We start from the raw sequence: 24064 nt of genomic DNA, 5'->3' as shown, positions 1-24064 counted from the left end.
TCTGTATCTGTACTACTACCTGCCCTCAGCAGAGCTTGGTAGCATCCATTCTTCAGGTAGCTAAAAGGCTGGGTTTAGCAGAAGGGCCATAGCTTAGTAGTAGAGCATCTGTTTTGCGTGCAGAAGGTCTCAGGTTCAATCCCTAGCATCTTCACTTAGGACTGGGAATGTCCCATTTGAAATCTGGGAGGGCCACTGTTGGCAATTGCAGACAACAATAAGTTGTGGTTCGAGGACCCGACCCAGGCGAAGTGAAATGAAGACACATGGACACGTGATATAAGGTTAATGGGCTAGAAAAAGGCCACAACTTTATTGGTTACAGCAATTGAAAAGGTATTGGCTTAGGCATTGGATCGAAACAAGTGGGTTCTTCACCAGTAGGTGGAGCCTGTTGATGCTAATCCAACTATAGGCTCACCCCTGCTGTCACCGAGGGTCGTGCCAAGGCCTCCCGCCAAGCAGGCATCGGACGGAATACACGACCCCCAGATTCCTTTAACGGAATACCCCTAAAAATTGAAGGCATAGGCGATGGCCACACCTAGCACTTCCACACACCGCAACACATTATTCCAATGCCTAACCTACCCACCAATACCACAAAAGTTGTGACGATTGCTACGAGGTAGGCGAAAAAACCAAAAAGCCTAGTGCCAAATGGAAAAACTCCTTTTTTTTTTTTGCAAGTAAATTTTTATTCAGAATTTGTAAAAGAAAAAAGAAAAAAGGAAAAACAAATGCAAAAATAAACATTTTAACATAAATTATTCATCCTAATTTCATGCTATACAAAAAGTAAGTGTACAATCATACAAAAAAATAATATAAACATTAGGCTCTACTTAGCCTTTGACTTCCCTTCACCCTTTTGGTAAGTATCAAATAAATCCCGGGTTGCGTAATTAGTTTATTAAAGATTATAATTATTAGCTGATAAAGTTTTTCTAATACCGCCAGTTCCTCCTATATATCCGTTCCAATATATTTCCAAAATTTACTCCAATTTTTTTGAAATTTCTGGTCGTCTTGGTCTCGTATTCTGCCTGTTAATCTATCTAGCTCGGCATAGTTAATCATTTTGACCTGCCAGTCACTTACGTTAGGTATAGTTTCTGTTTTCCAGTTTTGTGCCAGCATAATTCTTGCGGCTGTGGTGGCATAGAGAAATATTTTTTTATCTTCATTTTTTATTTCCTTACCCATAATTCCCAGCAAAAAGGCCTCAGGTCTTTTGGGGAAAGTATATTTAAAAACTTTTTTAAGTTCATTATAAATTGCTTCCCAAAAAACCTTCACCTTGTTGCATTGCCACCACATATGGTAGAGGTCTCCCTCCACTTCACCACATTTCCAGCATGTCTTATTTTCTGATCTATAGATTTTAGCCAATTTTGCCGGCGTAAGATACCATCTATAGAGCATTTTCCAAACATTTTCTCTCAAACTCGTACAGGCCGTAAATTTAATATCTCTATTCCACAATTTCAACCACTTTTCAAACTCAATGTTATAGCCGAAGTCAATTGCCCATTTAATCATTGCCTCTTTGACTTCCTCGTCTTTTGTATGCCATTCTAGTAATATGTCATATAATTTAGACAATGTTTTGTTTTTACCTTCTATTATTTCTATATTGAATTTTGATTTCTTGTCCTCAAAGCCCATTTTTCTTTTATCTTGCTTTAACATATCATTCACCTGATGATATTGTAGCCAACCGGTGAATTGATCCTTTATTTCCTCATACGGTTTAAGTTTAAGCCCTTGTTCTGATTTTCTTACCAAATCTTCGTAAGTGGCTAACTTCCCTTCCATGTTGGTTTTTTTTATTGTTAAGACCTCTACCGGTGAGATCCACCATGGTGTTTTTCTTTCAAGAAGGTTCTTATTTCTTTCCCAGACCTGATATATTGTCCCCTGAAAATATGATTTAAGAAAGCCCTGTGGACTTTCACCTTCTCATACCAGAGATATGCGTGCCACCCGTACCAATTATTGAAACCTTCTAAATCCAATAGGTCTCTGTTCTCCAGTTTTATCCAATCTTTTAGCCAAAGTAGGCACGCTGCTTCATAATATAGGCTCAAATCTGGGAGAGCAAAACCTCCTCTTTCCTTTTTATCAGTTAATATTTTCATTTTAATCCTTGGTCTTTTCCCCTGCCAGATGAATTTCATCAGGGTTCTCTGCCATTCTTTACATTGTTTTAAACCTTTAATAACTGGAAGAGTTTGAAATAAAAACAACATCCTCGGCAAAACATTCATTTTAACCACTGCTATCCTCCCTAAAAAGGAAAATTTCATCCTCCCCCATATTTCCAGATCTTTCTTTATTTTTTTCCATGTAACTTCATAATTATCTTTATATAGGTTTATGTTTTTTGCCGTGATCCACACTCCCAAATATTTCACTTTTTTCACCACCATGATTTCCACTTTTTGTTCTAGATCTTTCGTTTCTTCCTTAGTTAGATTTTTAACCAGCATTTTAGTTTTATTCTTATTTACCTTAAAACCTGCCACCTCTCCAAATTCCTCAATTTTTTGTAGTGCTTCTTTTACACTATCTTGTGGATCTTCCAAAGTCAGAACAATATCGTCGGCGAAGGCTTTGATTTTGAATTCCTTCTTTCCTACTCTAATTCCTTTCACTTCTGTTGCCTCCCTCAGTCTCTTATTAAGTACTTCCAAAATTATAATAAATAATAAGGGGGACAGGGGGCAACCTTGTCTGGTCCCTTTATAAATGTTAAAATATTCTGTTGTATTATTATTTATCACCAGCTTTGCTTTCTGTTCTTTGTATATTGCTTCTATGCCTCTTCTAAATTTTTCGCCAATTCCCATCCTCTCCAAAACCTTCTTTAGGAAGTGCCAAATGGAAAAACTCCTACCAGCCCCCCCAGACAACCAGGGCGACCAACCTAAGGTCCATAGCAAGGCCAAAAACCTAAGCCCTAACTAAAGGGAGTGGAGGGTGGGTGACTCGCGATGGGCGAAGGAAGGAAGAATGAGGCCGGGGAAGGCTGGCGCTGCAGCACAATGCTGCTGAACACGCCCCCTCCGTGGCTCCTGGTTGGATGGCCACCGAGGGGGCGTGAGCGCCAGCCAGGTGAGCGGGTGGCAGGGGGCCACGCCCCCTGCTAGCCGGAGCTCGGGCCCCGACCACAACCCCTCCCCTCCCTTTCAGGGAGGAGAGTCTCTAGATGGCTCAAAGGTGTGACTCAGTATAAGGCAGCTTCTTTATTTTATGCACTATAGGTTGGTGTTTTATTTAGTAGAAATGTTTGGGAACACTTGATTCAATGTCAGATACTCTTGATGATGCTGTATCTTTTGAGGAGAGTTGTGGGGAGAGAGGGGGTCCTGGACTTTATCAAGCATCATTCACCAGTATGAAATTTGCATAAGGATTTGTACGCCCAGCTTTATGCAACTCTAAGCAACTACAGAACACTGTAGCTCTCTGGACACATCAATGAAGCATGCTTAATCTAATCAAAATCCTGACCTAATGCTTCTTGACAGGACCCCGGCAGCCAATTGGGAGTCATCATACTTATGAACTTCCCATAGGTATCAGGCTGGCCACTGTGAGAACTGAATGATGAGCTAAATGGGCCTTTCATTAGATCTAGCTGGGCTCTTCTTATGTTCTTGTGACATCTCAAGATTGGTTAGCTAAGCAAGTCATAAACTGAAGCTTACTAAACCCTTTCCTATATTAACACAGCAATTGTGTTGTTTTTTCTCATTTCATGCTTCCCCCATAGGAGGAGCTGGATATAGTTCTTCAGCAACATGTTATAGGGCTGCCAATGGATGGACAAAATGGATTATTATCGTAGATCTGTGCAGAATACTCTTCCTCCAAACAGCTTTCTTACTGTTTCCTTATTGTTTGGTGGGATTGTCAGTGAGTGGATCTGTTCTCCTTTCTCTTGTGTTGGTCTTGCTCAAGCTACTTGCATCCCAAATATGCACCTTCATCTAGGCCTGTTGTACAATACAGGAAGATAAATAGTTCAAGGGCAAGTCCAGGACATTTTGCTGCCTGAGAAGGAATAGCAAATTGCACTGGGGGCCAAGCCAAGCTGCATAGAGCCGAAGGCTGGTCACGCTTGTAGTGAGCACCTGAGACAGGCAATCCCACAAGTGTTTCTCCTTGGGAGTAAAAGTACAACAGTAATTATAAATTAAATAACTAGCAATTTGCTAGTTTTTAATTTTCATCTTGCCCTACCTAATAGCTGGGCTGGCCCATTTTCTCCAGCTATAGTGAGCACTGTCTCTCAGCAGAACCAACATGTATGCTGGCCCACAAAACCACAGTGCATCATGAACCTGAAGAATGTAGCAAGTGGTAGTAGAAAATTTGGTGAAGGAGGTGTGTCCAGTGATCATATGAGGGCCAAAATAGAAACGATGGCAGCAGTCATTAGCTCTAAACATGAAACTGTTCCAATCTTGTATAGTAGGGGTGGGGAATCTGATTTTGCCACAGGGATGGGTGGGTGAAGAGTGTAGAGACAGCCATACAAATGCATAATAGAGCATAGGAAACTGGTTTAAACTTTTTCAGATAGTTCTCAGTGCAGCTCAGTATTGTGTAGAGTGGACGGACTGACAGCAGTTCTGCAGACAAGGGTCTTTCTCAGTTTACCTGGAGATAGCTGGTGTTGAATCTGGGGCTTTCTTTATACAAAGCAGATGCTCTATCTTCTCAGCTTCCTGGAATTCACTTTCACATTGCTGTTTTTATTTTCAGCTGAGGTCCAATTCTAGAAGTGGGCTTGGCTGTTTGAATATAGGTGAAGGACAAGGATTAGGAAAGGGAATAAGTGGTGAGAACCAGGGGGGTTTAGCACTTGCCAACCCCCCCTCCCCACACCTTTTGCTGTTAAAACAAGGCACCCACACTCTTTTTTCTGTGATAGTGGTAGTTCTATGTTTTGTCAGGTAAAACTGCATATTATTTATTTATTTATTTATTTATTTATTTAATTTGTAGGTTTTTATCTTGCCCAGAGCAACCCAACAACTAACCAACCAGGCAGACAATAAACCCCACACAGATACATTAAAATCAAGAGGAAAAAGAAATTCAAAGCTAGGCAGTGGGCCCTGCCAGGCACTGGCTGCTTTTTTTGGTGAGTTTATAAGTTTATTCTAACAAGACCCCCGCTCCAGGCCTCAGACAAGCTCTGCATGGGCCTAGCTCCCCTCACCAAAGTCCATTTGTGGGGTTCCAACAACATATTTTGTCCAAACATTGATTTTGACCTCCCTGCTCCAACCAGGAGGTTTGGTGGGCTCAGGAGTGGGGAAACAAGCAAGAGGGGAAAGGGTGTACTTGACCACCCCTCCGCCTTCTACTTTCTTGGTCTAATGATCCTCTTCTGAATCTGCTTTTTCTTAGAACGGCTGTCAGGATTTTGTTATACCCGTTTGGGTGCAATGTTTTGTTTGGCTCTGAGTCAGACTTCATTCTGTCTGGGAATCACAATGGACACTTTGTTCTGTCAGTTATGTACAAGGGAGGAGGATTAATGGCATCTTCCCCCTTGTAATAGGGCGATGAGAGGCAAAGGAGGGCACAGCTTCTGCACCAGTAACAGCTGTATAGAAAAGCAAATTTTAACTGGTGTCATTTTACTCATTCCCGCATCATTGTTATCCCATCATTCACCCAATGATCGCAGGGCAGTTCATAGTCTGACCCCATTTTACTTGCATTACAACCTTGCAAGAAGGGCTAGGCTAAGAAAGAGTAACAGGCCAGGATCATGCAATCAACTTCTTGGATGTGCAGGGATTTTGACCTGGATCTCCCTGATCCTAACTTCCAGGTCCTAACCCTGGTCTATGGTAAGGAATTGTGGGAACTGTAGTCCAATAACAACTAGAAGGCCACAAATTCCCAATCCCTACTTGAGATTCTGCCTCTGTGCTAGCATAGGGCATACTGACTCTAATGATAAGCTTCATCTGCCAGAATTCCCTCTTCTGTTGTCAGTTGTGAGTGGGGGTGGCGGGGTCCCATACCAGTGGACTTGGGTTTAGCAGGCAACTATTTAAGGTTTTTTTTGCGACGCGGTTGGCGCTGTGGGTTAAACCACAGAGCCTAGGACTTGCCGATCAGAAGGTCAGCGGTTCAAATCCCCACGACGAGGTGAGCTCCCTTTGCTTGGTCCCTGCTCCTGCCAACCTAGCAGTTTGAAAGCACATCAAAGTGCAAGTAGATAAATAGGTACCGCTCCAGCGGGAAGATAAACGGTGTTTCCATGCACTGCTCTGGTTCGTCAAAAGTGGCTTAGTCATGCTGGCCACATGACCTGGAAGCTGTACGCCGGCTCCCTTGGCCGATAAAACAAGATGAGTGCTGCAACCCCAGAGTCGGCCATGACTGGACCTAATGACCAGGGGTCCCTTTACCTTTACTATTTAAGGTTTGCAAGTCTTTGTTAACAGAGGGCTTTTTCTCCCTTCAGCTACACCTGAAGAGAGACACCCATGGCAGCTCCAGTGGCCTTCCTGAGACTAAAGCTCCCAGGGCATACTTAATCTTCTAACTGAGAGCAATATACTGCATGCCCTGAACTACTGCCTGACCCTGTTTCATCCTCCCACAGTTAGTTTACTTGGCTACTTGTAATCTTGGCTCCTATTTGCCTTTTGTGCTGGTAAATCAGACAGTCTTCTTGGCACTGAACCTTGGCTCTAATTCCCTTTTGTGTTTGTTGCCTCCATTGGGTTGAATTCAAGGTTATGAGTCTTTATTAATTTTCATGCTTTGTTGAATGTTTAGCTTATTGCTGGTGCCATTCACTGCCTTATGTGCTGAAAACATCAAAATATAAATAGTTTGTGGTACTACGATGCCCTATTGATTATGCATTAGTCATCTTTTGTCCCCTTTGCAGAAGACTAAACCATGCTTTGGTTGTTTTATGGAAAGACTCAATTTCCATAATGATGAGGCAGCATGTAAAGAATGAACAGAGGATAAGAAGCTGCTATTAACTGCCTACGAATGGGAACTGGGAATGAATGAATCTGTTAATTTCAGTTCCTCTCCATTTCTCATTTCCCCAAAGTTCAATTCTCCACATTTCTAAACCAGTTTGCAAATTATTTTATTAAAATATCCTCATGAAAATTCACCAGTATTTTAGTACATTCACCCCCTAATTTGTTATATTTTATATAATTTATAAAATAATGCATTTTGTATATTATTTTCAGTAATGTAATAAACATCTTTATGGATACTTTACCTTAGGATATGCATTTCTGTAGACATTACAAAGCTGGAGAATTGTATTGAAAAATTTGGAGAAATTCTGAAGAATGGTTATATTATAATTCTCTTTTTTTAAAAAAAAATTATTAACAGACCAATCATATCAAATCAAATCATATAAATTCTGAATTACAGAGCCTAATTTTAAATTTTGTTGGGGGTACCCATATTTCAAGTTCCGAAAGGGGTCCAATCCTCTTATTGCTACTGCTTTAAAAGTCCACAAATCTGTCCAAATAATGTTCAAAATTCTGTCCAATCCTTTCTTGCTGTTTTCCACATCTCTTCTAGTTGTTTTCATATATTTTTCCTCTCTCTTTGTCTTTGTGGCCTCTGATTGTCTCCATAAGCAGGTTCAAACAAATTTGTATTCCTGTGTGGGTTTTTCCGTTCGTCCAAGAGTCGTATTTCAGACAGCCGCCGTATTTCATCGCTTCCATAAAGAAAAGCATTCTTGCTGTCTACTTATTCACTTTTCGCAGGTCTGTCCCTCTTTCTCAGTCCTCGAGGAGGTTCTACCAGGTTCTACCAGGAATCCAGTATGAAAACAAAGCTTCCTCCTCCCGATAAATCTTTCGACAAGACCCGTCAAAATGGCGACTCCCTTTTTGTTGCTGCGCCATCAAAAGCCCTTGTTCTTTTTCTCGATCTCACATGTCAAGCTTTTGGTAGTAAATTATTTCCACACAGTTTTTAATCATCCTGCTTAGGTCGGTTATGCAGCAGTTCTTTTTGAGAAGGGGTTATTGATTAATCACATAGAAGAAGAAAAAAAGTCGTCCCCCCCATCCAGTCCCGCTCCGGAATACTGAACCTGATGTAATTTCTCATGTTGTATTCCGTTAAATCCAAACCCGCTGCTCTCGTTTCACAGAGGTCACTTCAGTTAGCAGTTTTCACTCCCGTTCTTCACTTGAAATATGTGCATTTGCTTCATTTCCAATTAAATATCTCGAGCTTATGCAAACCAGTGTGCGATCAGAGACAGCGTCCGGGAGAGCCGGACTCCACCCAAGGGCTTTATGCCTAGTGCCCTCACCCCCTTCTTTCGAATCTGGGGGTGAATTATGGGCACAGCAGGCAAGGCAGTCCCCCCCATTCCCTTGGGGGGGGGCAAGGGAGGCTGCATACTCCCATCACAGCCTCTTAATTACCTCGTGTGGGTCGGAGAGATGTTATTGTCGGCCACCTTCCAATGCGCCCCCTGGTGGCCCCCCAGTTATATTATAATTCTCATATTGTTTCAGAAAGTGTGAATTAGAAAACTTCACTTTTAAAGAGAACTGCATTGAATTTCTCCCCCATCCCTTAAAAGTAAGATGTTTAATATAGCATGTTCTTTCAGTATATTCACTGTGATTCTTTCCAAACTAAACCCATGAAACCTTTCTTGGAATATGATTGGTTGACTGTTTTTGCCAGGGCAAGATATATATGGCTCAAGGAGTAGTGACCCTTCCAAATGGAGACCTACTTCTATCATGGGCTAAGCAAATTCAGCTGTTTAGGCCATTGCTATAGCCTCAGAGACCTTTGTCACTGCTGCCTGACAATTGCCAACTGCTAGCACCATGGGCTGAGTGAGATCCAGCTGTTCAGCCCCACAGTCTATAAAAACTGCAAAATTGGTGATCATGCACAAAAGATATACACAACCTTGATGGAGAAACCATTGTTCAGACTGTTTTTCACTGGATAGGCACAGTTTAAAAAATTAAGGGCACGCTGTGGGTCCAAACCAAGGCTGCACTTTTGAGTATCATTCTGTTTATGTTTGTGTTGAGGTGAGGGATGTGTGCTATGATTGTCATATGGAAGCACTCTGTGTGAAAGTGTGGCCGTTGTGGTGCACAAAGCAGTTTCCATGTGGATCTCTTGTATTTCATGGAGTTTCCATGTAAGTGCTAGATTTTCCTGCTGGTGGAGCCCATGCCTGGTAAAGAGGCTGAGTATTTGCAATTGAGGAAGGGTAGCCAAATCACCAAAAACAAAGAAATGCATGATCTGAAAGAGGGCCAACATTAGCATGAAATTTGCTCATTCATATGTATAGATGCACATTTAGAAATGATTGCTATGATTTAAACAGAAATACAGTCCATCTCACTGCAGTGGGGTAGACTGTGACCAGGTGACCTGGGCACCTGCTCAGTCTGCTATCCAGCTGCTAACTGTTAAGGGGCAGCTTTAGGGCTCCCTTTGCTCTCCCTTCTTTAAACTGGACTGGGACTCGACAACCTGTCAATATGACGGTCTGTAAATGGGACACATGGTCACCCTAAATTTGGGATTGGTGTCCAAAAGTTGGTATAAGGTGGCCTGCAGGAAATCCCATATGTAGGTATAGCACAGCATCACAGAATCATATCTCGTGCTACCAAGGAACCTGAAAGGCCATCAGGGAAGGCTCTGTAAGGCGAGTCCCTTCAACAATCCTCCTGCATAGAATGTTCTTTGCCATTGTCCCAGCATCACACAGCGCAATAGTTAAATCATTTATTGCCTTAGCCAGGCACCCTTGAGCCTCTGATGGTTTCCATGGCAATAGCTCTTATGCGGAGAAGCAGGCCAGCCTAGTAATAAGCATCCTGGGGTAGGAGAAAAGGATTTAGTGTACCCAAGTTAGAGTGTCACTATGGGGGCAATAATAGGATTGCAGGCTGCCGCTTCCCGTTCTGTTTTTATCTCTTCATAATAAACTAAAGTGTAATGGAGGGCTGGGGGCAGTGGGAAAGAAAAGAGATGTATTTCCGATGTTTAATACCCTGCTGACTAACCCAAGGGATTCATGCATTGGTTTCCAAATACAAATAATAATATATCTAAAACGGAAACATGAAAATGAAACAATAATAACACACACATACAAAAGAGACCCCAACAAGCGACAGCAAAAATTGGCTCAATCTTGCCATATGCAGTAGCTTTTCTGACAAAGAACAACAACATATGGGGCACAATTTCTGAAAGATAAAAGCGAGTCAGCCAAATGGACCTCCCTATGTAGGGAGTTGCACAGCAAAGACACCACCACTGAGAAGTCCCTGCTCCATATAGCTTCTTGCCAAAATTTGAGTGGCAAGGGTCCTCCAAGCAAAGACTCCCTTGGTAATCTAAAGGCAGTGGGGGAGGGGAGGGGCATAGAGAATGAGGCTCTTCTTTGACTACAATGCACCCAGATGATTTGGGGCTTCAAGGATCAAAACCAGTAGTTTCAGTTTTGCTACAACACTAACTACTAGCTGTTGCAATACCTTATGGCAAGGGGGGCTAACTTGTGACCCTCCAGATTTTCATGAGACCCCAAACAGCTACATTGGGTGGCCACTTCATTATGCCTCACAGTAGGACTGGTACTAGCCTCGGGTTTTTTGTCTTTGTTCTGCCCATTACAGCAATACCTCTAGCTGCACATTAGTTCATGTTGCGGATTTTCAGGTTGCGAATGCAGCAAACTCGGAAGTGTATACTTCCGGGTTTTGCCGCACACACAGAAGCGTTCTGTGCACTTCACGCATGCACAGGAGTGCTCTATTGCGTCATGCGCAGAAGCAGCGCTCTACTTATGGACTTTTCAGGGTGTGAACGGCACCCCGGAACGGATCACGTCCATAAATAGAGGTACCACTGTACTAAGTTGAGATTTTACTAAATTGTAAGTGTCAGGGCTGCCTCAGGTCTCAGCTCACAAAAGACCAACGCCAGGTTCTTCTTATATACAAGGATGTTTATTGCAGTTCATTATTGGTTCCACAACCGAGGCGCGCAGCCCCGTGTCTCTTAGCCTAGACGTTTTAAGTCCCCTCTGAATCGGTCCCGCCCCTACACCAGCTTAAGAGGCTTGTGCTAGTCCACCTCTTCCTGTCTTTCCTTTTCCGCAGGGTCTTTCTGCCCCCCTGGGTTCCTTCCCTCCTGCTCTCTCCTGAAGCGGATTCCTCAGATGCCTGTTCCCCCCTCCTTCGTGCTTTGGGGCCAGGCTCCTCCTCCGGGCTCTCTCCATTTCCGCGCGCCTCCACATTTGAACTTGGCGCGCGTTCGCTACCCCTGACCTTTCTCTTGACACTTACACTACTCCCTGTACTACTCTCCCCCTCTTCCGGCAGGACGTCCTGCCCCGATCTCCTTCCCCTGTCTCCTTCCTGCTCCGCTCCGTGTGTCACACTGGGAACCCCACTCTCTTCACTTCGTTCCTGCTGGGAAGCCGGCCCCGATCTCCCACTCCCACTCGGGGTTTCCCTGCTGCTTCCCTGCTCCTGGCAGGTCCCCCCTGTGACCCCCCTTGGCCTGACTAGGGGCGCCCCCTTCTGGGAATCCTCCGATTCACTTGAGAGACTCATGGAAGACCTCAAGTCCTTGTCATCCTCTTCCTCACTGCCCTGGGATTCTTCCCCATCACTCTCCGTCTCCCCCCTCACCTGTGCCTCTGTCTCTGAACCCCTGACAGTAAGGAAAAGGAAACATATAATTTTGTGTAATCTGCCCTCCCCGCTGGTGACACAAAATTCCATATCTTTTTACAACTCTTCCTGTGGTCTCATGTCTACTGCATGGCAGACAAGATGGAATGTTGCAAGATATGTCCCATGCAGGGTAACAGCAATCCCCAGCACACTTGCTAGAACCTGCCTGGTGGATAGGAGTGGAATCACTGTAACACAGTGTCTCCAGTCCCAACAGACAGGTTACAATCAATGGTACCAAATACTGCTGGGATGTTCAAGAGTCTTTAATAGGTGACAGTTGTCTCTTAGTTTGACCAATGCAGTTTAGGTTCCCAAAGCATGCCCTGAAGTCAGAATTGGATGGCTCTAAATCAGGGGTCAGCAACCTAAGGCCCATGGGCCAGAAGCGGCCTGCGGAGGTCGTTTGACCAGCCCATGAGCCACCCCCGAACCAAGCTGGCCACTCGTGCACTGCGCTAAACCAGCACAGCACGGCACAGGGACTCACTTCCATGGTGCCAAAAATTGCGTCTGCACACACGCAGATGCCAAAAATTGCGGGGGGGGGGGGCGCTCGCAATCTGGCCCACAGAGGGATCTCCGTGGGACAGGCCCAGCCCAGGCACGATAAACCTTGATAACCCCTGATCTAGATGAAGACTGGGAAATCTTGGGGCCAGGGGCCAAACATTTTTAAGCCACTCGCCATTTCTAAAGCCTTTTTTGACTGGTCGTCCATGTTTTCAATCAACATTTTAGTCTTTTCTGTGTTTATTTTAAAACCTGCCACTTCTCCAAACCTTTAAATTTCTTCTAGGAACACTTACTATAGGTTGTTCCAAAGCTCAACAACTTTTCTGTTTGGATTTTCACTGTTTGAAATATGGCAACCCTAGCTTTATGTGCATGCTTATTAATACATACAGGCATTGATACGGGTTTGGGTATATTTTTGTGTTTATATTTGTTTCTGTGTGAATTCCAACCCTTGTTCTCTCAATATCAGTTTAGAATTCCTTTGACTCCAAGTCTTTGCAAAGATGCTTAGCCACTTAGGAATGGCAAATGGGACCAGAGGTTTCTGTTAGGGCAGCATAATGCAACACTTGGCCCTTAAGAAGTTATTTACAGACTATACATCTGGGATTTTTAGGGTCCCTTCCTCCATCTTCTGCTCTACTACTTCTCAGCAGCACCACGCTAGAGCTGTTAAGCACATGACCTCATTAACACTAACTAGGTTTGGACTCTGCAGAACCAAAGAATCCTAGACTCACTTCCCTGGGAGTAGGTAAACCCTAATGGACTCATTGGGACTTGCTTCTAAATGGCCATGCACAGGATTGGAGTTTTAAATAAGCAGTTGCTTAAAACTGCTTGCACCGTGAATGCAAAGCCAGCACTTGCCAGAATGTATCTTACTTTTTGTTTTGTATCCTCTATTAACACAGCATTCACTTTTACTGTTAATGTTAATGTGTGAAAGCTTATCAGCCATCAGCCTGGGAGGAGAGACTGAATGAAATGAAGATGATGTAGATAGTGGGAGTAGCTAACCAGTGAGTGCTGTGTGTGTGTCTGTCTCATTGCTGCCTTAGGGTACCATCAGCAGCTGCTGCAAACATAAGCAAGTCTGGCCCAGCAGCAGACAGACTGAATAGTTACCAAACCTCCAGCAGCTCAGCAGAGGTACTTAAGTTCACAGCTTTTCATCAGAATCCCCAGAAAACTGCCCGCTAGTGTTGAATCCCTGTTTATTGAATCATACTGCTTGGAGCGGCTCTTCTTGCAGATATAACAACTGCAATGATATACTAGCAGCAGTTCCTCAGTTTCTCCAGGGGCAACAGATTCCTCCCCCCCCCCCGCCAATGCAGCCAGGGTGCCATTCAAGCATGATCAAACTCTAACCAGCTCTCAGTGGAATTTTCTATAGATTTTGCATCTGTTAAATGGTCTGTGCAAGACCATTCCTCCCCTTCTTTTTCATCTGAATGCTGACTTCCTCTCTTGGCTACTCAAGCATCTACAAATCTTCCCAGCATCTCCAGCTCATCACTGACGCTTCTTTGGATAGGTCCCAGTAGGTGTTTAAATGGGATTCAAATAGACAATTATAGGATGTTAGGCAAGGCCAAGGGAAGAGTGGGGATATGCCAACCATATGGCAATGAAGATGAGATTCCTTTTTTTAGGACTCCCAAATTCACTTCCACTTATTAATGCTGGTTTATCTGGAGCCCCTTATATGTTCATATGGGGAAAGGATACAGATTTCCAGACTCCATATTCTCTCCCTTGCCAGGAGAAATGTTAGGTAGTATTGGATCAGATGATGAGTTGACCTAAACCTGATGCTATACATATCCTTGCATATAGAGCAATTATGCCAACTATATTGAGCTAAGGATGTCTGTGCAGTAGTAAGTTCTATAAAATTTAATGAGTCTTACTCCCAGCTAAGTGGAGTTAGAATTGCATCCTAAATCTGGAGTAGAAAATGCCCTACAGAATTCATATGGCAGAATCAGGACTAAGAAGAATACAATATGAAGGACCACTTCATAGATGCATTTGTTACTCAGGAACCAATTTCTACGTACAAAATGTATGTATGCAGGATCAGTTATGAAGGGTGCCCATATATTAAAAATGACATATTTTCCCTTCAAAATAATCTGTGCAGGACCCTTACCAGATTCTTTCTTTTCTGAAGCTGTGGACACATTACTATTTACTTGGGCTCCAGTGTGCTCCCATTGCTGGTGTTTGGAGCCAGGTATATATAATGTTAGCCTCAGCCCTTGCTCATCCTGTAGTTTCTTGAGAAATGCTGCTGCTTGATGGGGTTTCTCTCAAACCAATTTCCATCTGATTTGAAAACATAAGCTGTGGTGAAGCTGAAGTGTTACACTGGAGACAGCTGTTGTGCATGCAGAGATGACAGTTTCTTTGAATAGGAGTTCAGCGTTGCTCTGCTACCTGATTCACCTGGGTCTGTGCAGTTAATGGTGCTCCTGGATGTAGATGAGAAGGAGTTTTTAGATCTCGGGATGAGATTGAATAAGTTTTCTGAATCTATGGACTCCTTGGACAAATTTTGTTTGTTGCCCACATTGGATTATTTATGTATTGCTGTTTCAGATTAATTGTCTTTGTTGTGTTTTATTATTTTCTCTTGCTCACCACTTTGGATACTTTTAAAAATATAAAGTGGTATATAAATATTTCAAAATGAATAAATAAAATGGCCCTGGCTTCTAACTACTGATGCTACCAGTCAACACATTTTCAGTTCTTTGAGCAGTGGATTTGCTTCTTGGATTCTTGGCGGTCCACAGTTATACTATGGAGGCTTTGATGGCTACCAACATAGATGGCTTTAAAAGCGGATTGGAAAAATTAATGGAAGATAAAGCTATCTAGATGGCTAGTAGCCATGATGGCTGTGCTCTGCCTCCACAGCTGGAAGCAGTCATACTTCTGGGTACCAGTTCCTGGAAACCACCGGAGGGCAGACTGCTCTTGCACTCAGATCCTGCTTGCAGCTTTCCCATAGGCATCTGGTTGGCCACTGTGAGAGGAGGATGCTGGACTGGATGGATCATTGGCGTGATGCAGCAGGCTCCTTGGAATGTCCTATGTTCCCTGCCATTTGGCCTGGGTGGCAGTCCCACAAATGAGTGGGAGTGAACTTTGTTGTTTGAGGACTATTCAAGAGCGGCCAACTACATCATACCATGGCTAGGTCCAAATAGGAAAAATGTGGTTACATCATTGGTATTTGGTGAGAGGCCAAATTTGTATTTTGTTAGATTTGGTTCGTTCATATTAGATCCCTTCTCTGTGGCACTGCTAGTACCCAGGTTCCTAATTCCTCGTGTTCGAGAGCTGACTTCCTAGGAATAGGAGACTCTGCCAATTTCAGTTTCTTTCAGTTTCCGATTTTTCCAATTTTAAGTTCTGTTCTCCACATTTCCACATCAGTTTACAATTAAAAAAACCCTCAAGAAAATTAATCGAGAGTTTTGGGCAAATTTCTCCTAATATAGACATTTTTGTACACAATTTTTCTTAATATACACATTTTTGAAAAGCAACTGCACCTAATATAATGCATTTTTGCATTTCCCCCCTCACTGTTATATGCATCTTTGTTCACATTACTTGGCTGAAGAACTCACAGTTTGCCACATCTTGTAGAAGTGCAAATTCCAGATGGCTGGGCTTTGCTTTACATATTGTTTCATAAAGTGTGGATTAGGTAACCTTGCTTTTAAATGTGAACAAATTCCCCTCCCCTGTCCCATGTGTAATTACCATTAATGTAAGGGTGTGATTGCAAAGGGACATTCTTCTGGGATTGCATATTCTCATCAATGGCTGATAGTCCTTATGGCTATAACTTACCTCTGGGATCATACATGCCTCTGTATGCCAGTCACAGGAGCAACAACAGCAGGAGCAAGTCATGTCCTTCTTGTGGGCTTCCCACCAGCATCTGGTCAGCCACTGTGGGAAGCTGGATGCTGAACAGGATTGGCCTTTGGTCTAATCCAGCAGGGAGGCCTCTTCTTCTGTTCTTCTGCTTTGATCCCTGCTCTCCACATCTGCATGACAGATGTAGAAAACTGCAGCATACCTTAGTCTGCATCATACCTGCTATGAAAGTACAGAACTGGAAGGAACAGAGCCTTCCATGCAACTGTGCCCTAAGGAAATTTCAGATGAAGCTGCAGAGGAAAATGTTGACTGCGTCTCATTTCTGTGATAAGTACTGGGGAGTACACAGCCGTCCGCCTGCCAAAACAAAGGGTCTGAGATAGGAACAAGCAACACAGTGATCCTTTCTTCCTCCTGGAACATATAATGCAAAGCCATTGCTGGCTGCTTTTTTCACTTAAAAGACAACAATGCAAAGCAGACGCAACAGAGACTTGAATAATATTTTACCAAGTTGCTGAATGTCAGGGGGCAGGCTGCATTATATCAGCCAATCCCCTTTCTTGGTTTGCTTCTGCCTGCCCTTGATTGCTGCTGCTGATTGACAGAGAGCTGTGTTGAGCAGTATACAGCTGTATACGACCTCTGAAGCCATGATGATCTCTGCTGAAGGCGGAGTGTTTTGCCTAACCTCTCTGCCTTTGAAGTGAATTCCCATCTGCTAGCACAGAAAGGAAATATTGTGCGAGGTGTGGGCTGCTCTTATTGATCTGCAAGCTGTGCAGAGGTTCTGCAATTGCTGAGGTCAGGCTGGAGCATAAATCCTTTCTATCTCTCAAAGCTCCCCAAATGTATTGGAATTAAGTATAAAATGGAGACCTGAGCTAGTGGAACTGGGCTGAAGTCCACTTGAGCCTGCATGCTGGCATACTGGGTGCCTTAGCTGCTGGACCCAAAAGCTGCTGCTTTTTTAGAGCAGAGAACCATTGGTCGCTGAAACGTATGTGAAACAATTGTGGTTGAAAGTCTTGTTTTACAAGTGGGACTTGCAGCAAAATGTTGCAGTGTAGAGTGCTCCTGTTTAGGATTCCAACCTGTCAACCATACCTTCATCCACAGTCCCACACCATAATTTTCCATTTCCCTCCCAACAAACACTAAACAAGCTATGGCCATTAAACATCCTCAGACTTCACTGGACTCTGTCTGGGGTGTGTGTGTGTGTGTGTGTGTGTGTGTGTGTGTGTGTGTGTAGGAGAGAAGAGTTAAGAACACAAGATTCCTGCTGTATAAGATGAAAGGTCCATCTGGCCCAGCATCCTGTTCTCACAGTAGCTAACCAGATGCCTATGTGAAGACCACAAGCAGGACATGAGCACAACAGCATTTTCCTCAGTTTTACTTCCAATGACTGGTATTCAGAGGCATATTACCTCTGATAATGGAGATAGTACATAGCCATGATGGCTAGTAACCACTGACAGTCTTATCCTCCATTTAATTGTCCAGTCTTTTAAAGTCATCCAAGTTGGTGGCCATTACTACATTTTGTGGGAACCAATTCCATACTTTAGCTATGTGCTGTTCTTCCTTTTGTCAGCTGTAAATCTTTCAACATTTGGCTCTATTGGGAGACCCCAGGTTCTAGCATTATGAGAGGAGGCAAAAAAATTCCTCTATCTACTATCTGCACACCATGCATAATTCCATGCACCCCTGTCAGGTCCTCTTTTTTCCTACACCAAACCCCCCAATTTTCCACATAGGTGAGTTCATTTTGGTTGCTCTTTTCTGAAACATTTCCAGCTCTGCAATATGCCCTTTTTTGCGGCGCAGAGATCAGAACTGAACAGAGCATTCCAAGTGCCTCTTCTCACCCTGGCATTTTTCATATGTGGCAAAGCTTGAAAAGAAATTTTAATTTCTGCAGACAGGTTAAGAAAGCTTGGAGCTATTGGTGACCTCTTGGCCAATGTGATTTGGTCAAGATCACAAAAAATTCCGTTCAGCAACACCTCTCACAGCCACTCACATGGGGTGGTGCTGAGTATGCAAGGCAGGAGCAGCACCATGCTGACTTTAAGAAGCACTTTGGAACACCTGATAGTTTGTGAGGTGCTGACTTGCTGCTGTGTTCTTGCAGCCTAAGGGCAAAGATATTCACAAAGTTTTAGAGCAGTAACACTGGGTTCATCACTTAGAGTGCAAGCCTCACGTTACAGCGTAGGCTTTGTGCACATGACAATTTATTCTAGAATCAATGGATCAATAGATCTATTCAGACATTTTGGCACTTGAAGTGGACCCCAAAATTGTGCCCCACTCCCCGCCAGGGAAGAAGGGGTGAGGAAAGGTTTATATCAAGAATAAGGGGTGAAGGAAGATTGATGTTGCGATCTGCTGTCCCTGGGAACCCTGCCACCTGAGGCAGTCATCTCTCCTTGCCTCATGGGTGGGCTGGCCCCGGATCTATTGCATATTTGTTGCCCCTGAAAAGTGCTTCTTGCTCTAAATATGTTGTTTGTCTTCAACCACTTGTACAGCAGGTCTTCACAACATTTACAGGAGGTGGTAAATGGGCAACTTCTGAGGGAGAACTCTTTAGCCCTTCAGCAGATGGCAAAGGCAAAGTGCTGCCCTGGAATAATGGGTGAGATGCTGTTGAGAAGTACTCTTTCCACCACCAGAGAGGCATCCTTCATTCAATTAGAGTTGTCAGCTGTCTTAATTTTGCCACGGCAGTCATGAATAAAGAAACATTGCTTTCAGGACAAGCAGATGTCTTGAATTTGTAAGGTATGTACATAAAAGGAAATAAACAGTGTTTGAACTGTTCAGAAATACAAATTCTATCTTCTACACAATCCTCTCACATCTGCCCCCTATCCCACTAGCACACATGGCTTATGACTGAATTGCTATCATGTCTTGCTCAAAAAAAAACCCTCCAGGCACTTTGAAGAGGTCAGGAGGCATTTTCTTGAGTTGGCCAGTGAGATTTTTTTATTTCCCTAGGTGATTTAAAAAACCCATCCCTAAAACAAACTCATTGATTTTTTATTGATGTTGAGGATCATTTTTTTTTTTACAGGTTGTTGTTGTTTAGTCGTTTAGTTGTGTCCGACTCTTCGTGACCCCATGGACCAGAGCACGCCAGGCACTGCTGTCTTCATTTTATTATTATATTTTAAATAACCTTTAGGACTGGTGTTTGGCATTAGTACTCTTATTGTGGTTATGTATGCCTAACTCAACCCCACTCCTTGGCCTAAGATTAACAGAACTGACCAATTGGCTGGGAAGAGGGCAACCTTGGTCTGGATTAGAGAGAAAGCTCCACTTGGAAATACTACCTGCAAATTGTGTATCTAGTCCAGAATTGCCAAATCAACATTCCCAGCCTCACTATGGGCTTGTAGTGTTCTAAAGCAAAAGCTGCACATTATGTTCTGTTGGGCGATGATGCTGTTCTTGGGATACTGCACCATCCTTGAAATTGGCAGGCATCTGGCAGCTCTCCTTTCCTCACTTTGTTCTCAAATCCCTCTGTGAGCCCCGCTGCCTTCTGCCAGTTTCACAAGCTGACAGAGAGAGTGAGAGAGAGTTTGCAAACGGCTGAACGTTGCCCTCACTGCCCATCATTTTCTTCTGCCTCGCTTGCTGCTTTTGAGGACAAAATTGATTGTGGCATTAATTGGTTGCTCAAATTCATTGAACAGACACCTAATTGTGCTGGAGGACTGATACTGACACCATTCGAGAGGTCGCTGCCCTCATTCCCTTTTGCTCACTTTTTATGCCTGAACGGAGGGAGACCCTGCAATCATTTGGGCAAGTTGCAGAGGAAATGCAGACTCATATATCTACCTGCTGGTTTGGAGCCAGTGGCAAATCCTTCTAAGTGTAGCCTTCCTTAAGCCATGACCCCTCTTCACCTTTAACGCTGATCTCCCCCATGTTGCTGCTAATAATTGTGTGGCCTTCAAGGAGCTCTTTCCATCCAAACAATAATTTGGGCTCTCAGGAAATTAGCTTTCCCAGTTTCTCTGTTCAACCATGAACTCTTAAGGGCCGCACTACACATGATAATATGCATTAGCTTTTTAGTGCAGGTGTTCAAAATCCACATTGTATCGGCTGGGGCTCATAATTAAGGGTATCAGCACTGGTGTGTAGAGAGAGAATTTAACCCTTTTCTCCATTGCTGTAGTCCTGAGGAATACCGTTCCCCCAAAGCTGGTGTTTGCTTTGGCAGGAGGGAGAGGGAGAAAATTCCCCATTGGCACATTTAACATCACTTCTTGTTTGGTCCTGAATGGATGTCATGACTGTATTAGCACATCCTGCTAGCTGAATTGGGGAGCATCAAGATCCCATCCCATCGTTCATATCTGTTGTCATAGGCATCCATGAAAAGAGAGCATGACATCATAGAGCACCATCAGGACCTGACAAGAACATAGACGAATATTAACTTTACAGGTGTTTCACTTAAAGGTGAGCCTCCCTGATTCACAATTTCCTGAACAATATACAAACACAGCCATCCTTCAAAATGTGCACTTCTCCAAATTTTTGCAATATTCATGTTAAAATGCTGGTGAATTTCCATGAGGACTTTAAAAATAGCACAAACTAAAGTGAAGAAGTGGACAACTCAATTTAAGATGGAAAAACGAGAATATGGGAAGAACAGAAATCGACAGATTCATTCATCATCTAGTCATTATATGTAAAAAGTTCTGAAGTTCTTCTAGGCTTTTGTAGCTCTGGAAGCAGTGCCTAGGTAAAGGTAAAGGCACCCCTGACCGTTAGGTCCAGTTGCGGACGACTCTGGGGTTGCACGCTCATCTCGCCCTATAGGCCGAGGGAGCCAACATTTGTCCGCAGACAGCTTCTGGGTCATGTGGCCAGCATGACTAAGCCGCTTCTGGCAAACCAGAGCAGCACACGGAAACTCCGTTTACCTTCCCGCTGGAGCGGTACCTATTTATCTACTTGCACTTTGACGTGCTTTCACACTGCTAGGTGGGCAGGAGCTGGGACTGAACAATGGGAGCTCACTCTCTCGTGGGGATTTGAACCGCTGACCTTCTGATCGGCAAGCCCTAGGCTCTGTGGTTTAGACCACAGCGCCACCCGTGTCCCTGGCAGCAGTGCTTAGGAGACTATATTTAAGGGGGCCAGCTGAAAAATAGAGTAGGATTCCTGCTTCTTTAATAGTTTAGAACAGGGTAGGCAAACTCTCGCCCTCCAGATGTTTGGGACTACAATTCCCATCATCCCAGACCTGTTAGCTAGGGATTATGGGAGTTGTAGTCCCAAACATCTGGAGGGCCAGAGTTTGCCTATGCCTGGTTTAGAAGCTACTGTGGTAATTAAATGGTATATCTATTTATTACTAATTGTGTAGAAGAGGGAATTTGAGCTGTTGTAGCTTGCATGACAGATTCTTAAGGCTGTTTTAATATGGACACTTCTTTGCACAATAAATGGACATTTGTTTGGTGCAGAGCCTGGGTCTTCCTTCAGGATGTGCTTCTTTTGTGGGCATATTGCATTTACCAAGTAGTTAGCTCCCTACTGCCCCACTCCATCAAATCCCGGTGGATTTAGTGGATGAGACCAATAGTGGGTCCAATGGTCAAGAAGGCAGTTTCTGCATGAGAGAAATGAGAGGCAGATGGGGCTCGTCAACCTGGGGAGGTAGCCCATCTAGAAGAATGAAGACTCTGATCCTAAACCTCTGCTGCCTTGTGGCTATACTCATTTGTGAGAAAAGCTTCAGGGGTAAACCCCAAGGAACAATTCATACTCACTGCCTTGCAGGACATCTTCAGGAGAAGAAAAGACTAAGAAGTAAACCCTACACAAATCCAGAGTGGAGTTCCTGAAATGGTGGGATGGTACCTTGTATGTCTCCTTCCGGCAACTCCTGCAGCCAAGCTGGTGCCAAACATATTACGGTTCTCTGCTTTCCTTTGGACATCAGTAAGGTTGGGGGTGGGAGGGTGTGTTCTCATCTAGACAGCCGAGGACCTCCATATACACTGCTCAGGCTTGCTTAGTGTGTGTGGCAAGCCAGACACTTTTGTGTTACCTGACCTCTAAAATCAGACCTGCCAAGGAACGCTTTATATACAGTTCATATTTTATCAAAGATGTACAGCAGGGCTGGGAAACCTGTGGCCCTCCAGATGTTGCTGGACCATAATTCCCACCATCCCAGATAGGCCAATATTTTAGTTTTGTGGCAAAAGTACTGTTTTGGTCAGATTTAAACTATGGCTTCAAATCCATTTGCAGCCGTACAGAGAGACAACTGCCTCGCTGCCAGGGCTTCTGACACAATATAATGGTGGAGTAGACAGCCCCATTGATTGCTTTAGCATGCTGTGCCTGCAGCTGCTGTGTTCAAGTCACATGACTTCCTGAGATGTGCTGAATGCCAGCTTTGATTTACACGCTGATAATGTAACATTTTATGAGACACAGAGCTACAAACTACCGATGCAGGAGGACAGCCAAACAGAGAACACACACACAAAAGCAGCAGCAGATTTATCCCCAAGTAAATGTTTAAATGCTTTTCTAGTGGAAGAGACCCTGCATTTGTGTCCACACTGTAAATGCTTGTTGAGATGAATTTTATAGAAACATTGAACTCTGGTTGACTATTGCTAGATATCTTTTTGAAATTACCAGTGCAAACAGAACCAATGGTGGGATTCTGATGAGGCTAGGTTCATAGGCTTGGGGTCCTTTTTCTGAAATAGAGAAATTTTGGGTTAGTGAAAAGTGGACAGGGTCTGAGTATTGACAGATAATTTCAGATGGAGTGCAAGTAAGTGCTCTGATGGTAATGTGCATCATTTCACTTGTATCAAAATGTGGAGAGTGAGCATCACTGATTGACTCGGGACTGATGCTACCAGGAAATATTCCTGCAGAGGGCACTGAGTAAGCCTGAGTCCTCAGTTTACCAGGGTTGGTCACTGCAGAGGCTGAAGGAGAACCAAAATCCTGATGGAAAATAACAGCAAAGTTTGAAGAGCTATGTTTCCTGGTAATCATCAGGCAAGGTAAATTGGAAACAGCTACAAATTGTGCATATACACAAATGAGCAAAGCCTTAGGGAAAGCAGTAAGCATGAGATGCTCAGTGTAAGTACAAGCTTAGTAGATACCACTGCCTACAGATGCAAAGAAGATACAAACCAGAATAAAACAGAGACAAAGGACCATCTGTAATACTGTTCCCTATTATAATATTTTCTCTCTCAAAGGACAAAGCATCCGGAAAAGAGGCAGGGAAGTAAAAATATTAAGATGCACGGCAATATGTAGATTTGAAACAAATTAGGACTATAAAGTGTTTCAGAGAGAAATAAAAAGCTGTGTGCATGTGTGACAGAGACAGAGGGGGAGGAGAGATTGTTGTGAGTTGTGGTGGGGTTAGGGTATATGAGGCCTTCTAATCCTTCTAATCCCCTGCATCTATCAAGGGTTGAGATCTGGTGGTGGATTCAGTTGTTGAAGCAGCCAGGCCAGTTTCTTGGAAATGGACCCTAAGAAAGGATACTGCTCTGTGCCAGAAAGCAAATGGCTGGGCTCCTCTCCCTCACCTGGCTGGTAGTAAGAAAGACAAAAGCTAGAGTTGTGTGTATGAGCTGAACTAGAAGCAGGCAGAAGCCAGAGAGTGAGAGTCATGATCGATTTCTGCTTGAATCCAAGGCTGTGGCGATGGGAGGAGCAAAACCTTCTGGGGTATTAATGCTGTGAGCCCCTTCATCGTAGGCTCAGGTTATACCAGGGAAGATTCTGGAGCAGATCATCAAGCAAACAGTCTGTGAGCACCTAGAAAGGAATGC

At 43.7% G+C, this 24064-nt stretch overlaps 1 long non-coding RNA gene across 2 annotated transcripts in view; it reads left to right on the top strand.

The window, feature by feature from the left end:
• LOC308588364 overlaps positions 1–21459 on the top strand; it is a 29317-nt gene extending 7858 nt beyond the window's left edge. The window contains exons 2-4 of one of the 2 annotated variants that reach the window (XR_014008641.1): positions 8556–8622; positions 18737–18989; positions 20597–21459. This is a non-coding gene — a long non-coding RNA (uncharacterized lncRNA). Of the gene's footprint in view, positions 1–8555; positions 8623–18736; positions 18990–20596 lie in introns of those variants that run through there. The other variant, XR_014008642.1, reaches the window with a different exon arrangement.
• The last annotated feature ends 2605 nt before the right edge of the window (positions 21460–24064 follow it).

This window comes from Podarcis bocagei, assembly GCF_964188305.1.
Source record: "Podarcis bocagei genome assembly, chromosome: 5".
Lineage (NCBI taxonomy): Eukaryota > Metazoa > Chordata > Lepidosauria > Squamata > Lacertidae > Podarcis > Podarcis bocagei.
This window is presented reverse-complemented; position numbering and strand designations above follow the sequence as displayed.